Genomic DNA, 14,646 nt, shown 5'->3' on the forward strand with positions numbered 1-14,646 from the left:
AGCCCATGACACCTTTGGTAAAGGCTGTTCTCCAACTGGAGCGTTTGCAAGCCAGTGTTTCCCAGTTGTCAGTGTTTATACTACCAGTACGTTTTTTAAAGATTTGCCTTGAGACAGTCTTTAAACCTCTTTTGTTGACCACCAGCATTACGCTTTCCATTTTTAAGTTTGGATTACAGTGGTACCTCTGGTTAAGAACTTAATTCGTTCTGGAGGTCCGTTCTTAACCTGAAACTGTTCTTAACCTGAAACACCACTTTAGCTAATGTGGGGAGAGATACCTGTAAACCGGAAACTAAACTATTTGGAATAAAATCCCACCATACTAAATAGAAGTGACCAGGATCTTCCTGCCCCTTAGAGACCCATAATGTGTTGTTTTTTCTGCAATAACTAAATTCTATATATTTTTTATTATTATTTATTTTTTGCATTTATATCCCACCTTTTTTTTTTTTGCAAGGAGCTTTCCTCTTCCTTGTTTAATCCCCCCCCCCCAAGAAACCTGTGAGGTAGGTCAGGCTGAGAGGTATTGATTGGATCAAGGTCATCCAGTGAGCTTCATCATGGCCAAGTAGGGATTTGAACCCTGGTCTCCTAGGTCCTAGTCTGACACCCTAACCACTGCACCAATTTATTTATTTATTTTTTTAAAAAAAACAACCTGTGGGCATTCCCGCCAGAGATGGGGAAAAAATCTATTTCCCCCACAACCTCTCCAAAAGTTGGCAGATGTATCAGAAGTAATATGAGATAATTGAATTGGTGTATGATGCCATTGGTGTAGAATTTTTAAGGAACATCCTCTCAGATGTGCATGAATAATCTGTGAAGTGCAAATTCTTTTTAAAATGTAAAGTTCCATTGACCATGCAACGTTCTGAATTTGCGCATAAATGTTTTGCTGGAAGAGATTGATCAAAAAAAATACTGTGCATGGAACTGTAGAGCTTCAAGGAACTTAAGGATCATCCTGTCCAAACTCTGGACCAGCAGCATTTCTTCTATTCACCTTCACCTAGCAGATTATCTTGCATTCATTTTCAGGCGTGTTGCTGAGATGCAATTTCACACAATATACCTTATTGTTGTTTGGTTGTTTCTGTGTCATTTGGAACAAACATGAATGTTAAGGCATTTTTCTCAACAGGTGATTTGCAGCCATGCAAAGCCTGCTGATTTATGACCACACTTTTTGGTAGCAAGGTTTCTGAATTGTTGTTATTGTTGTTCTATAAACTGAATAAAATAATGTTTGTCACATGAGAAAGTCTGCAAAATGTTAAGCATAGAGCATAATATAAAATCTGAAAAAACAATACATTACAATAAAAATCATGTATTTATTATAAAACAGTAATAAAAGCATACCCTAAATAGGCACCAAAGTAATCATAATCCATGAAATGTATTGCATGATGAATGTATGACAATTTAAGAGTTGCCATTGCAATTCTCCTGATTATCTTAAAATTGTGAAGCCAAATACAAATCCTTTTAGCAATGGCAACCTCTCAGTCAAGTGGAGAAGTCATGAGCCTTTCTTCTATATGACATTATTTTCAGCTGTGTCCTAACTGGTGGTTTTCCCATTCTCTCTCTCTCTCTCTCTCTCTCTCTCTCTCTCTCTCTCTCTCTCTCTCTCTCTCTCTCTCTCTCTCTGCTATTTCCAATTGGGTAACTACAGTCACAGGTTCAGATCAATAGTCGCTCCTGAAAATTTCACCCTAGTATAAAGATATCAGTATTTGAAATGTTCAAAGAGAACTTCTAGTTTTTCTGATGAAGTGCTAGAACTCACTTTGGCTGTAATTTAGGGTAACAGTTTAAATGTTGCCACCACCTTATTGATTCTTGGTTCCATTCTGAAGTAATCTGCGATTTCTTAGTTCTAGATCCAAGGATGTGTGACATCATATGATTTAAAACAAAATTCCTTTGATTCATTTTTTGTAATTAAATTCTTTTTTAATATCACATTCCGTCCAGGAGAGGAACACCTATTTGATTTCAAGGAGGTAACCTGCTGCTTGTTGTTAGAAACTTTGTGTGGAGGTAATGATAGGTTTAATAACTTGGGCATTCAAGTTATTGAGTGGCCATTCACTCTTGATCAGCCCTGGTAGCAACAGTTTCTGGATTTGTAAATGAATGTCACTTTTCAGCTAGGCTTTCAACAGGTTATATAAAAAGATTCAAAATTAGTGTGGATCTGAAGAGGAATTTTGAAGATAGTGTTACTCCAGCAGACATGAAACAATTACATAGCTGCCAAGTTATCCCTTTTTTTTTAAGGGATTTTCCCTTATGCTGAATAGGCTTCCTCGTGAGAAAAGGGAAAACTTGGCAGCTATGCAATTAGATTTTAGCTATCTCGGGTCTTACCACAATACGTATTCTGGTTTAACCTAGGTGATCTAATGGTGCTTTTATCAGCCATCATTTCTACTTTATTTAGAAGAAAGAATAGTCATTCATGAAGCTCACTGTGTGATACCAGGTTAGCCACCTCCTTCTTACATCACCTACCATACATAGTTGCTGGCAGAGGGGGCCCTTTTGAATGTTCAGCACCCTCAGATATTGGACAGTGGCAGTCTGGGAGAGGGAATCCTCTGTGGCAGCCCCTAAGTTGTGGGGATCTCCACAGAGGTGCTTTTGGCACCTTCAGCAAATGCTGAAGACTCTTTACCCTGGCTTTTGACACTTGAGATGTATATTTTTTGGACCCACCTTATTTCTATAATTTTATGTTGTTTTAAACTCTATTTAATATTGTGTAATGTTGTGTTTTAATAATAACGTTGGGTTATAATCCTCGTACCTGCCCAGGGACCTTAGGGTGAAGGGCAGGTAATTAATTGTAATAATAATAGTACTGTAATAATATTGTGCTGTATGTTTGCAGTGAAAGGCTAAATTGTCCCCAGGTTCCTAGGAAGCTTCCTGCAGCATAATACATAGGTGTGAAATTGCCAGTATTGATTATTTAAGTGGTGGTTTCCTCAGCTGCTTCCCCCTCCCCCAAGTTTCTTCTGTGTTAGGATTTCATTTTGAGTGCTGTAGCCCTTTAACTATGCTGCCACTTTCTATTTGTTTGTTTATATATTTTCTTACTTATTACACTTCATTCCCGCCTTTCCTCCCAAAGAGATTGGGGTGTCTTGCAAGCATTTTCCTCTCTCTTCTCTCCACTCTCGCTGCCCCATATTATCCTCACAACAGTGCTGTAAAATAGATTAAATTAAGAGAACATGATGGGCCTAAATCTCACCAAGTAAGTCACATGACTGGGAATTTGAACTTGGATCAATGCAGTGTTAGTCTGGCACTCTAACCACTATGCTGCATTTGCTCTATGCTGGGCCACGTTTTATTTCCAACCACATGAACTAAATACTTCTCAGAAGGTCTGTAGTTGGAATGGTTTTGGATTTCCAAGATCTTCTATATTCTGTATCGGAGACTAATTTTGCAACAAGATCATGCCTATTGAAAAAAAAATCTGGTGATTAGAAAGCAACATTAGAGTCTCTTTTGCCATTCTCCTCAAGACCGTCCATTTCTGAAAGAAGATTGTGGAGGAAATCAGAAGACATGTTTGTAGCAGAAGAGGGGGGGGGAATGGTACATGGAAGGAGTAGCAACTTTGGAGCAAACCAGGAAATTGCTTTTCTTTTGTCTGCTGTGGCAGAGAGGGCACTGGTGTGGAAAAGTGTATTTTGCTGATTTGAACTTGAGTGAAATGGGTAATGAAGACAGATCAATACTGGCCCCTCTGCATTGCCTCACTCGAGGAAAAAGAGCTGCCTGTGTGTCTGCTGTGTAGCTGATTTCCCCCACTTGGTCTCACTGCAGTTATTTCTCTTGCACTCTTCCTGACAGAATTTTGTTCCTATGTGCTACACTCCGAACTGGTTTGCACATCACTTTAAACCATAGTTTAAATTACACAGGTATAATTTGAACAAGCAACATGCGGGTGCAAAAGTCTCGTTGGCTTACCATCATGGTTTGCCAGGAGAGAAAAAAACCATGAGCCCTGGTTCACACATGAAAGCTACCCAGCCTCTGGTTTGTTGCTTCAGCGGCACATTGAAGAAAGTAGCTGGGAGGAGTGAAGTGTGTTGTCTTTTGAGCAGCACGCGTCATTGAACATTAATGTGACATGTGAACCAAGCCTCTGTCCCGCTTGAGCATTTCACCACTACTTGCTCTCGCTTTATGTGATTGATTTCAAGAAAATTTGAGCTCGTTTTGAACAGATACTGTGTGGCAGCACTGTCCTCAGTCTAAAGTGCCCCTGCACGTAGGACAGGAGTCGCTTGTACCAGGATGATAGGAAAACTTGGTGCAGGTCTGATGTACAGCCTGACTTACACGAGCCTTAGGAAATCAACAAATGCAGATGCAACCTTAGAAGGCCGTTAGGGTAACATAAAACATCAGACATGACCTTGTTCCTAGTTTGTTTACTATCAAGGAATGTTAATGTACATTCTTCATCTTTGATTCTTAGACCTCTGTGGGTTGCAAGAGACATAACATGCATGTGTATATCATACTCCATTTGGAGTGATAACATGTGGTTTCAACTGAACCAATTTCCTTGAGGAAAGTTCTTTCCCAAGAATTTTTAATAATGTTTTATGCATCTTGCTTCAAATTACAGAAGTTTATAATCGGGTTCTGTACAACTGTGTAGGTGTAATGTTGGACCTAAAGCTGTAGGCAGATACCAGGGTAGGCCAATAAGAATAAATTATGAATAGGACTGGTACTAGATTGCTTGTTAACTTTATGCAGGTTTAGAAAATCAGACCAAAATATGTACATGTGTGGCATGTGGATTGGTATGTACCCATTACTACATTTTATTAGAGGGGGCCACCAACCTTTTGGGGCCAGGGGACATATTTAGGTTCTTGAGAGAATTGCATGGGCACCAATTTGTCTGGCTGCTTCTCTCCTCCAGGTCACCTCCCCCGCCCCAATAGTCAGAGTGCATGTGCACAAATGCAAACATGGATTGGGTTGATTTCAAGAGAATGAGATTATCATCTTTGTGTAATGGGCCATTCTCCCCTCCCATCCCCTTCTCCCCCAATCTAAGAGTTCTTCCGACCTTTAGATTTCCCATTGTGATATTGACTACTGCCCATTATTTGCTTTTCCATGAGGTCTGGGTAAAAATCAGATCCAGTAAAATTAAGTGATCCTGTTGAATTTGTGTTATTTTCCTTAGGGGTCCCCCCCTTAAAAAAATAAATCACAGTACTCTATAATTAAATCTTGCGTTGGTAAGTTGCACAGTATCACAGATCTGGTACTTGCAAGCACTACATAAACATTGATCCAAAGCATGGGTCCTCGTTTTGAGGGAAACCCTAGTAAAAATTAGGAGGAACCGTGCTTTGAACTCACATTACTTTGCCATGTCAGAGGTTTTGCAGGCACTGGGGAAGACTTCAACAGTGTCATTGTAGCAATGGGCACCACATGGCAACTCCAGGTAGGTGTATGGAACAAGTTTTAGCTGTGTGTGAGCAGTTCCACCCCTGAACTTTCTCTTCTGACTACACCTGCATTGATTGCAGCTCGCTTGCTCTATCCAGATATCTTCACATAATAGCTGTTGTTTTGCATTCGCACAGAATGTTTTACACAGCAAAACAAGATTTCAAACATTGCATCGAACCAAAATATGAGCAGTAGCATTCAGTATTCCTGTCATGCTCATTCAGTCATGTGATCCCTTCTCCCTCTGTTCCTCAAAGACAAATTGATATACTAGGTAAGGAATTGCCTTCTACCTTGAAGAATACTGTGACCTCTTTGACTCTTGGGATATTTTATCCAGCTTCAAGCAATAGGAGATTTCATCTAACACAGCCTTCAGCTGAAGACTTGTGTTATGCTTCATTAATGACTCTTACCCTGATTTAGATGGCACATTCCCTCCAGGGTTGGCAATTCTTGCCATATTGCTTCTTTGGTACTGCAGTCTTACCTTAAGAATCTGCTCTGCCAAGTTCTGCTGTCTACTTATCTGTTTTGAAATCACAATAACGTCACTGAATGTGGTGAGCTTTCGTCAGGAAACACACTTTCCACCACGCACTGGCTATCCTTATGCATTTCACTCCTAACTCTGGTATGGTGGGATTCCATTTAAGTAAGGCATCCTGGAAAAGCATCTCTATTCAGATGCATTTTCAAAGCTTTGTTAGGAAGCCAGCGCTGTTAGTAAGCAGTTTTGTGGAATGGCAACAGGCCAACAAGTGAGTCACTGCCTGCCTTAGCTCACTGTCTGCCAGATGCCAGCTATGACACACGCACACCCACAAACCATTCTTGGAGAGAGAAATTCAGCCTCTCTGTCTACAGACACAATGCTTCTGTTGTTGGGAGTGCTAATATTCAGAGAACGGAGAAGAGTCTACAGTTCTTACAAAAGTAAAAAAGCAGACTTGGGACAAGGAGTTAGTTGAAGTTTCTGTAAATCGGAACATCATTTTATTATTTCTGTCTTGTTGAGCTTGCAGTGTGCAAAGTCCTGAACTGACTGGTTGATGCTAAAGTGGTTGATCTTTCCTTTTAACATGAGTTTCCTATAATGTTTGTTGATTGTATAATTCCTATTAAATATTTGAAAGTTTATGCCCAAAATTAAAGTATCTTCTGCCCAGATGGACTAATGCTTTGGGAGTGTTTAACGGTAGAAACAAATTCAAGCTTTCATGTTGTATGTTCAGATGATGTCAAAATTGCTATCATGTTACTATGGCTGTGTGAGCCATTAAAACAGGCGTTTCTTGCTTCCATTATCTTCAGATATGCCATCCTGCATGCTGTAGCTGAAGGTGTTGCTACTAAAGATATTTAGGGTGAGCAGACTTCGCTTCCATTTTGATTGAAAAGTTGATTTTGGAGTCCCCAAGAAATGGACTGAAGCCCTTTGCCCCTTAATTGAAGCCCCTGCTCTTAGCTTATTGGTAACGTATTTATCTTGGTTCACACTGCTCGAGCTAGAAGGGAAAAGAAAAATAGCTGGATAGGGCAGTTATGGCTATGTAAAGTTATGGAGCCTATTGGTCTGTGTTAGTATTGGGGGGCTGCTTCAGCAGATTTTAAATTCTGGATTGTTTCCATTATCAGGATCTTAGCATGCTTTCTTGTTTTTAGCTTTTTTCCAGGTTTAATAAACAACTTGAATACGAGCACATAAACTGTGTTCTTGGGAATGGTGCTGCTGTTGCACAAGATGAGCTATAAACAGTCTGTCTTGTTTAAATCTCCAGACAATAGGTGTACACTAAGAGAGGAGATATAACAAGGAAGCATTATGATTTGAAACCTCATTTTTAACAATGCTAATTTCCTGTTAGTACTGGACGCAGTTTTGCATCATTGCCTGTGTCAATAAGCAGAGTACATGTGTTTAGCTTATAACTTTGCAGGCCTGGTATATTAAACCACTTTTCAGCATTTGATTAGGGCAAATGTTTTCTGTAATGAGATACAGCTACTGTGTTGATAATTCTTATAATATTGGGTAGAAGATCTTGAGGGAAGTAGATGATATTATGGTAGAACCCATCCCTGGAAATGATGGTGCTACTTTTTTCACCATCTCATCTTAAACCAGGAACAAGAAATCTGGAGGCCTCTTGAGTCCTAAGAATACCACATCTTGTAAGAACCATTGCTCATGTATCTTTTATCTTCTTTCCTGCCCCTCTTCCTAAGGAGCCCCCACCATTCTCTGTGTCAGCTTAGCATTTTAAGAGAAAGGGGAAAGCGATTTGATGTAGACAAAGGTTTGTATGAAAATATAATTCTGCTTTGTTAGCAGCCATCACACTCTAAAAGGCACTGCTTTTGTTTTCTTGTAACGTTGTGAAAACCTCATGTCGGATCGAGAGCTGCGGCCCTCACGACTAATCGCCTCTCCTTTGTGTTTTTAGATTATAGGGGCAATTAGTGTTGTCAAAACCTCTGGCAAGTCTCTTTGCTCTTGACAGGGTGTCAGTCCGACGGGCGCGAAATGGAAGGTGTTATAACTCTCCGGTAATTAGAATGCCTCCGATTTTGAAAATGCCAGCCAACGTGTATCAAGCTGGATGCACGGTGTAGTGGTGGGGGTTGGTGGGGAAGGGAGTTCAGATGGGGGATGCAGATGAGCAATTAATTACAGGCTCTCATTCAGAGCACATTGCAGGCTGATGAACAGCAAAGGGAAATTAGCGTGATGCTTGTCTCCTAGTGAGTGGGCATCAACTCCATTCTTTCTCATTCTCCTGGTACTGCTGCCTGAGTTTCTATGTTGATTTTCATTGCTACTTGCATGTTGGAACACCCATTCCGTTGGTTAGACAAAGCACAAAATACTAGTAGCAATGTACATCAGTGAAATACAGGTTGCAGGGGCCATGGTTTTGCTATGATAACAAGGCTTTATATTAACTACTCCACTATAATTTAGTGGAATACCTCACCAATGGCTTTTCCATGTTGTGCTGCCGGTATTATATTTGGTTTTGGACAAGATTCTTTCAGGTGAATGTTGGAAGAACTTTGCAACTAACTGTGCTATTGAAGGATTAGAATCTCTGTCCAGCATGAAGAAGGTTAGACAGTCTGGATTTTGTTAGGGAGTACCAAGGGTCTTACAGCTTTGATTCATGGACTGATTCTGCTTAATGGTGCCTCTTTAGCAGTTTTGGAGCAAGCCCACAGCAGTTAATAATTAACTTTGTAAGTTGACTCAAAGTGACTTCTGGAATAACAAATGAAAATTTGGGCACCTCCCTCAAGCCAGCAACCTGAGTAAACAGATAAGACTTGCAACCTGCCCCAAAGGTCAGCAAGCTCCTGAATGCTTGAACCAACAGGACAGAAGGGGGGGGGAGAAATTCCCTGGTAGAATTCCCTCTGCTCAGGTTCCTTCTGAGTGAGGTAACTCCTTGTAAAACTAAAGGTAAGATTGCCCTCCAGGTTGTCACACTTGCTAGGTTGATGGTGGGTTTGATCTGCTTCATGTGACAAACTGCAGCCTTTTCCATCCTGAGTGGTCCAGTGGAAGGGTGAAGACTATTCACTGCAGTATCTTCATTGAGTTGTTCGATTTCAAATGGGGATAGAGCGGAGAGTGCATCCCTGACAAGGGACACAAGAGGGATGAGAGTTTCAGATTGCATTAGTTGTATCTCATGTATATCCTGGAGGGACTGGGGCAGATGTTTTGAATGCACCCCAAATTTGAGCTATTTCTGGACATTCTTTGTTCTTTCACAACAGTGCAATAGAGTGCTAATCCAAACTAGAAAGTTTATTTTCTCTACTCAGAGAAAGGCATGGATGAAATGGAGTAGTCATTTGCATTCCCTGTTTAATTTGATTAAAATGATTTAGATGCCATTTTTCCTTTGCTCAGAATGGCTTACAAAGTGGATGTATCTTTCCTCTCTTACTGAAGACATAAGGAGGAACATCCTCTAACTTCAGCTGGGAGGTCATTCCTTAGTTTCAGTGGCAGCTGGGATAAAGGTCCTGGCCTTGGAAACCAATAGTCATTCTTCACAAAGTGAAGGCTCATGGAGCAGGACATGATCTGACAAGGTGTGTGTCTCTCTATGTGTGCGTGTCATATCATTTCAATTACTCCCCACATCGCCTAGCTCCAGTGAGTCCTTCATCATCTTCCACCTTCTAGGGACCCTCTCTTCCCTTTGTATACAATTCAATACTTGGAGCATTAACTCCAAATGGTGCCTTTATTCTCTAAGACAGGGGTTCCAAAACTATGGTCCATAGACCACCAGTGGTCTGTGAGCTTCATTCAGGTGGTCTGCAGCATGTTTGTGGATTTGTGGTTGGAAGACAGGAGACAGCATATCCATCACATTAAAAATATTTTAATTAAAAATATTTATTTTTAATTGCTTCTTTTACTTTTACTTTTACTTTTATTGTAGTTTATTGTATAACTATTTGAATTCCATGGAATACAATAGAATGTAATATATAAGCAATTAAAAATACAATACAACATCTAGTGCAACAATTGGAACAACAGCAGAAAAATCATTAAGTGGTCCTCCAAGACCTCCAGCAATTTTCAGTTGTGCCATGTGGGGTGCTGGTGGTTGCGGAACCACTACTCTATGAAGAATATTCCCTGTAATAGAGAATCTGCAGGCTTTTGCAGGTAGAAAAAACCCAGGGAACTTTATTTTGCTCAAAAAAGTTTTTATGCTAGTGAGAGTGGCATGCCTGCTCCAGAGAGCCCTCTGTGCAGGAATTTCATTCCAAGGAAAATAGTGTATTATAATAGTCAAGCCTATAAATTTTGTCAGTTGGTTCTGAAAGTCACTCTATTGTCACTTTTTACACAACAGAGTTCTTCATCTGTGGTGCTGAGAAAATGTGGGTATTCTTCAATTGCTCTTTGCAGTGAAGCCTGATGAATGGATAGCTTTTTAAAAAGTCCCTTACTACTTCAGTGTTCTTCTAACACCTTTACCATCTTCCCAGTACTTGTCCAGTTGATTTCCTGCTTCTGATGCAAATTTCACTGCATGAACATACAGTTGATCACTGTGTGTGTGTGTCCCCGGATTTTTTGTGTTTTCCTTACACAAAAGGTTTTCCTGGCAGGAATAATGCGTGGTTATTGTTCTTATTACTACTGCTGCCACTATTGCAATTATAGCAATAATATTTAATATGCCACATTATTCAAAAGGGTGCACTGAATCCCTAAGGGATAGGTAGCTTGGAGACTGGTGTTTCTGTGCACTTGTTAACCCTTCCCCAGGAACATCAATTTAAAATATGTACTGACAGTTATTCAAGCAGAGCTCATCTCTTTAATACACCCCTCATGAACCTCTCATTCCATACTTTCCACACCTGCACAATCTGCACCTTAAGCACACTTCACCCCCATTGATTTCTCTGTAGGCTCTTGCATCTTTCCTGGTCTTCTTCCACTCTCACTTCAAGCAGGGGTGTGTGGAGTGATCCAACTGTGACCCCATGACCATGCGATTATTAAACCAGTCAATCAATTCCTGCCTGGATGGACTTCTTTCCACTACTACTTTCCTTGTATGCATGGAGGTATGATAGGCAAAGTAGTCTAAGAAGGAAGGTGGAATAACTTGCTCACTACATTTATTCTCTCTTCCTAACAAGAGCACACTAATTTGTCACCTTATCTCTGCCCCTACCCAATTGAAACCTAGATGTTCCTCACACCAAAGAAATTATAGGACAGGTGCGCTCAGTTCATTCTATGAGGGAATGCCATACAAAACACTATGTCCATAGTATTTTCTTTCCATTCTTGTCCAGCACTAAAGCATTGAACTGAAAATAGAGGAACCTGCAGCAAAGAAGTACCATGAGTTTTAGGGATTGGGAATAAGCAGTGCAGTATATGGATGGGACCCAGGTGGCGCTGTGGTTAAACCACTGAGCCTAGGGCTTGCTGATCAGAAGGTCGGCGGTTCGAATCCCTGTGACGGGGTGAGCTCCCGTTGCTTGGTCCCAGCTCCTGGCAACCTAGCAGTTCGAAAGCACGTCAAAATGCAAGTAGATAAATAGGAACCGCTACAGCGGGAAGGTAAACGGCGTTTCCATGTGCTGCTCTGGTTTGCCAGAAGCGGCTTTGTCATGCTGGCCACATGACCAGGAAGCTATACGCCGGCTCCCTCGGCCAATAATGCGAGATGAGCGCGCAACCCCAGAGTCGGTCACGACTGGACCTAATGGCCAGGGGTCCCTTTACCTTATATGGATGGCACCCGGCTTTTATATTTTGTTCCCTATGAAGCTAGAAATCGTCCATAGCTAGTGTTGTGAAGGTTGTGGTTAGGTGGATGAGGCTTAATTAATGAACTGAGGCTTAATTGAGGTAAGACTAAAAGTGATGCTGATGGGAATTGGAGTGGCAGGTTTTTCTGTTGTACTGTAGGACTTTTGGAGCAGGGATGCAGGCACGTGCATTCCTGGGTCAGTTAGTACTCCTACATCTATGATACACTGGCTGTACAGTACTTGTTTCCAGATGGTAAGAACCATTATCTATGCTTTGTTACTTCAGATAGTAACAAAGACTATGTTTGGTCTATATGGGTCTGTCCTTTCAGGCTGTTTGAAAGCTGTAACTAGTGTGGAATACTTTAGCCTAGCTGCAGGTGAGTGTAGGCAGGGAAATGTTTCTGCATTTGGTTCTGAGGCAATTGCAGTGGCTGCCAGTGAGTCTTCAGACCCAATTCAAGCTGCTTTTATTGACCTATATCAGGGACAGTCCAAAGTGCAACCCAAGCACCACTTGAAGCCTCTTTTGGTGCCTCTCAGGGCCTCTTTTGACACCCCTGGCAACATTTGACACCTTCCCCCTACAGCCCTTGAGATGCCTTCCCAAAGCTGGGTAAGCAAAGTGCTGGGCTTGAGGAAGGAGGTGTGACGGCTCTGACAGGGTCCTAGAGTCCAGCCTTCTTCCCAAAGCCTAGTTAGGGGCTTCCCAATTTTGGGCCTTGCTTAGCCAGCTTTGGGAAGGCAGAGTGAGGGCTGGGTGTGTGTGTCAAATTTTGGCCTTCTGCTCCCCCTTCTTCAAGCAACAAGGCAGTGTGTGGCCTGTGTTTTCCGTGCCAAAGTACTCTTGCAGCCCACTTGGTATGAAAGTTGGACCACCACGACCTATATTCACAGCCTGTGACCTACTTATCTCACAGGTGAAGTTATCTGGGGTACAAAGAAGCAGTTATTTAAAGTCATTGAATGCAGAAGTAAGAGTTGTGTTGTAATCTGGAGTGTAAGGGGGGGAATTATGCTGATTATTTTTTGTTAGATTTGGTTTTCATTGTACTTCTGTATTAAATATGTTGTGAGATGCCTTGAGCAAATGTGAAAAGGCCAAATACAAATGCTTTAAATAACAGTTTGACACCACACATATTTATCAACCTGATTCTACAGTGATTTTTTTCTGAGCTATGAGAAAATACCTAGAATAGTGGTTTGTGGTCTTTGGATCTCTTAATGGTGGTTTGCAGAGAGCTGGCCATTTTCACCAGAGTTCTTCTGACTTTTGGTTTCCATTTTCAGCCTTGAGTGAAAAGGTGTACCTTTAGAATATCTCCAGGAGTTACTTTGAATTGTGTGAGCAGCTGCATTAATGTAAATTTTTGAACCCAGAAGAACTCCTGAGATTAGAGCCTTTGTTGTGTAAAGAATGCTGAGGATCATTATGACCCTCAACACCCTCACAGAACTGCTGTTCTTCAGAACTACTGATTTAAGGTGATGGTGGGAAGGCCATGCCAGTAAAGTAAGTGGGTTGTGTGTGTTGGGCAAACTTCTCCCCTGCTCACCTTGGCCTGACTTTTCCCAAAACTAAATTGATAACCCTAATCCCCAAAGCACCATCCTAATTTACCCAAACACCTTCATTCCCTTCCTTATGATCAGCCTTTGAGTTCCTTCAAGTTTCCCTTCCAAGAGAGGTTCAAAAAAGTAGTGACAAGGAAAAGGATCTTTCATAGCAGTGCATAGCAGACCATGACCGACTCTGGGGTTGCGGCGCTCATCTCGCATTATTGGCCGGCGTACAGGTTCCAGGTCATGTGGCCAGCATGACAAAGCTGCTTCTGGTGAACTAGAGCAGCACACAGAAACGCCGTTTAGCTTCCCGCTTGGAGTGGTACTTATTTACCGGTATCTACTTGCACTTTGACGTGCTTTCGAACTGCTAGGTTGGCAGGAGCTGGGACCGAGCAACGGGAGCTCACCCCGTTGCAGTGATTCGAACCGCCCACCTTCTGATCAGCAAGCCCTAGGCTCTGTGGTCTAACCCACAATGCCACAGCAATAATAACCTTTCAGGAGCCCTTCTCGCTGTGAGACTTTTATGGGTGAGCTGAGAGTTTTTTTGGACCCTGGGTGAGATCTTTGTACCTATGTAAGATTTTTTATATGTAACTGTGTATTTTTGTAATACTTTTGTTTAAGTTGTCTGTTGTTGCTTTAGTTTTCTGTACACTGCTTAAAGGGTAAAGGGACCCCTGACCATTAGGTCCAGTCATGACCAACTCTGGGGTTGCGGTGCTCATCTCGCTTTATTGGCCGAGGGAGCTGCCGTACAGCTTCCGGGTCATGTGGCCAGCATGACTAAGCCGCTTTGGCGAACCAGAGCAGCACACAGAAATGCCGTTTACCTTCCCGCTGGAGCGGTACCTATTTATCTACTTGCACTTTGATGTGCTTTCGAACTGCTAGGTTGACAGGAGCTGGGACTGAGCAACGGGAGCTCACCCTGTCACGGGGATTCGAACCGCCGACCTTCTGATTGGCAAGCCCTAGGCTCTGTGGTTTAACCCACAGCGCCACCTGCGTCCTGCTTAGAGATACTTTAAATATATTAAGGGGCATAGAAGCGAAGTAAATCATATTATCATCATCTACAAGCAATAGTTTTTTCCCAAAGGCAAAGAAGTGGTATTATGGAGTGCTCAAGGTGTCTGTGCTTGTTTCAGTCTAACCTCAAGTTCAAAACTAGTTCATGTTCTACAATATTTTGTACTGTGTTAAATTACCTCTAGAAATTGAAGCAACCGAATTAGGGTGTCTGACAAATGA

General features: G+C 41.7%; 1 protein-coding gene across 4 annotated transcripts in view; it reads left to right on the forward strand.

Annotated features, from left to right (window-relative positions):
• FOXP4 (forkhead box P4) overlaps positions 1-14,646 on the forward strand; it is a 157,160-nt gene that overhangs the window by 77,457 nt on the left and 65,057 nt on the right. Inside the window, exon 1 of one of the 4 annotated variants that reach the window (XM_035123081.2) lies at positions 1,659-8,980. The exons of the other annotated variants lie outside the window; for them this stretch is intronic. The gene's annotated coding sequence lies outside the window, so the exon portion shown is untranslated. Of the gene's footprint in view, positions 1-1,658; positions 8,981-14,646 lie in introns of those variants that run through there. 4 annotated transcript variants of the gene reach the window in all.

This window comes from Zootoca vivipara, chromosome 7 (genome assembly GCF_963506605.1).
Source record: "Zootoca vivipara chromosome 7, rZooViv1.1, whole genome shotgun sequence".
Taxonomy (NCBI): Eukaryota; Metazoa; Chordata; class Lepidosauria; order Squamata; family Lacertidae; genus Zootoca; species Zootoca vivipara.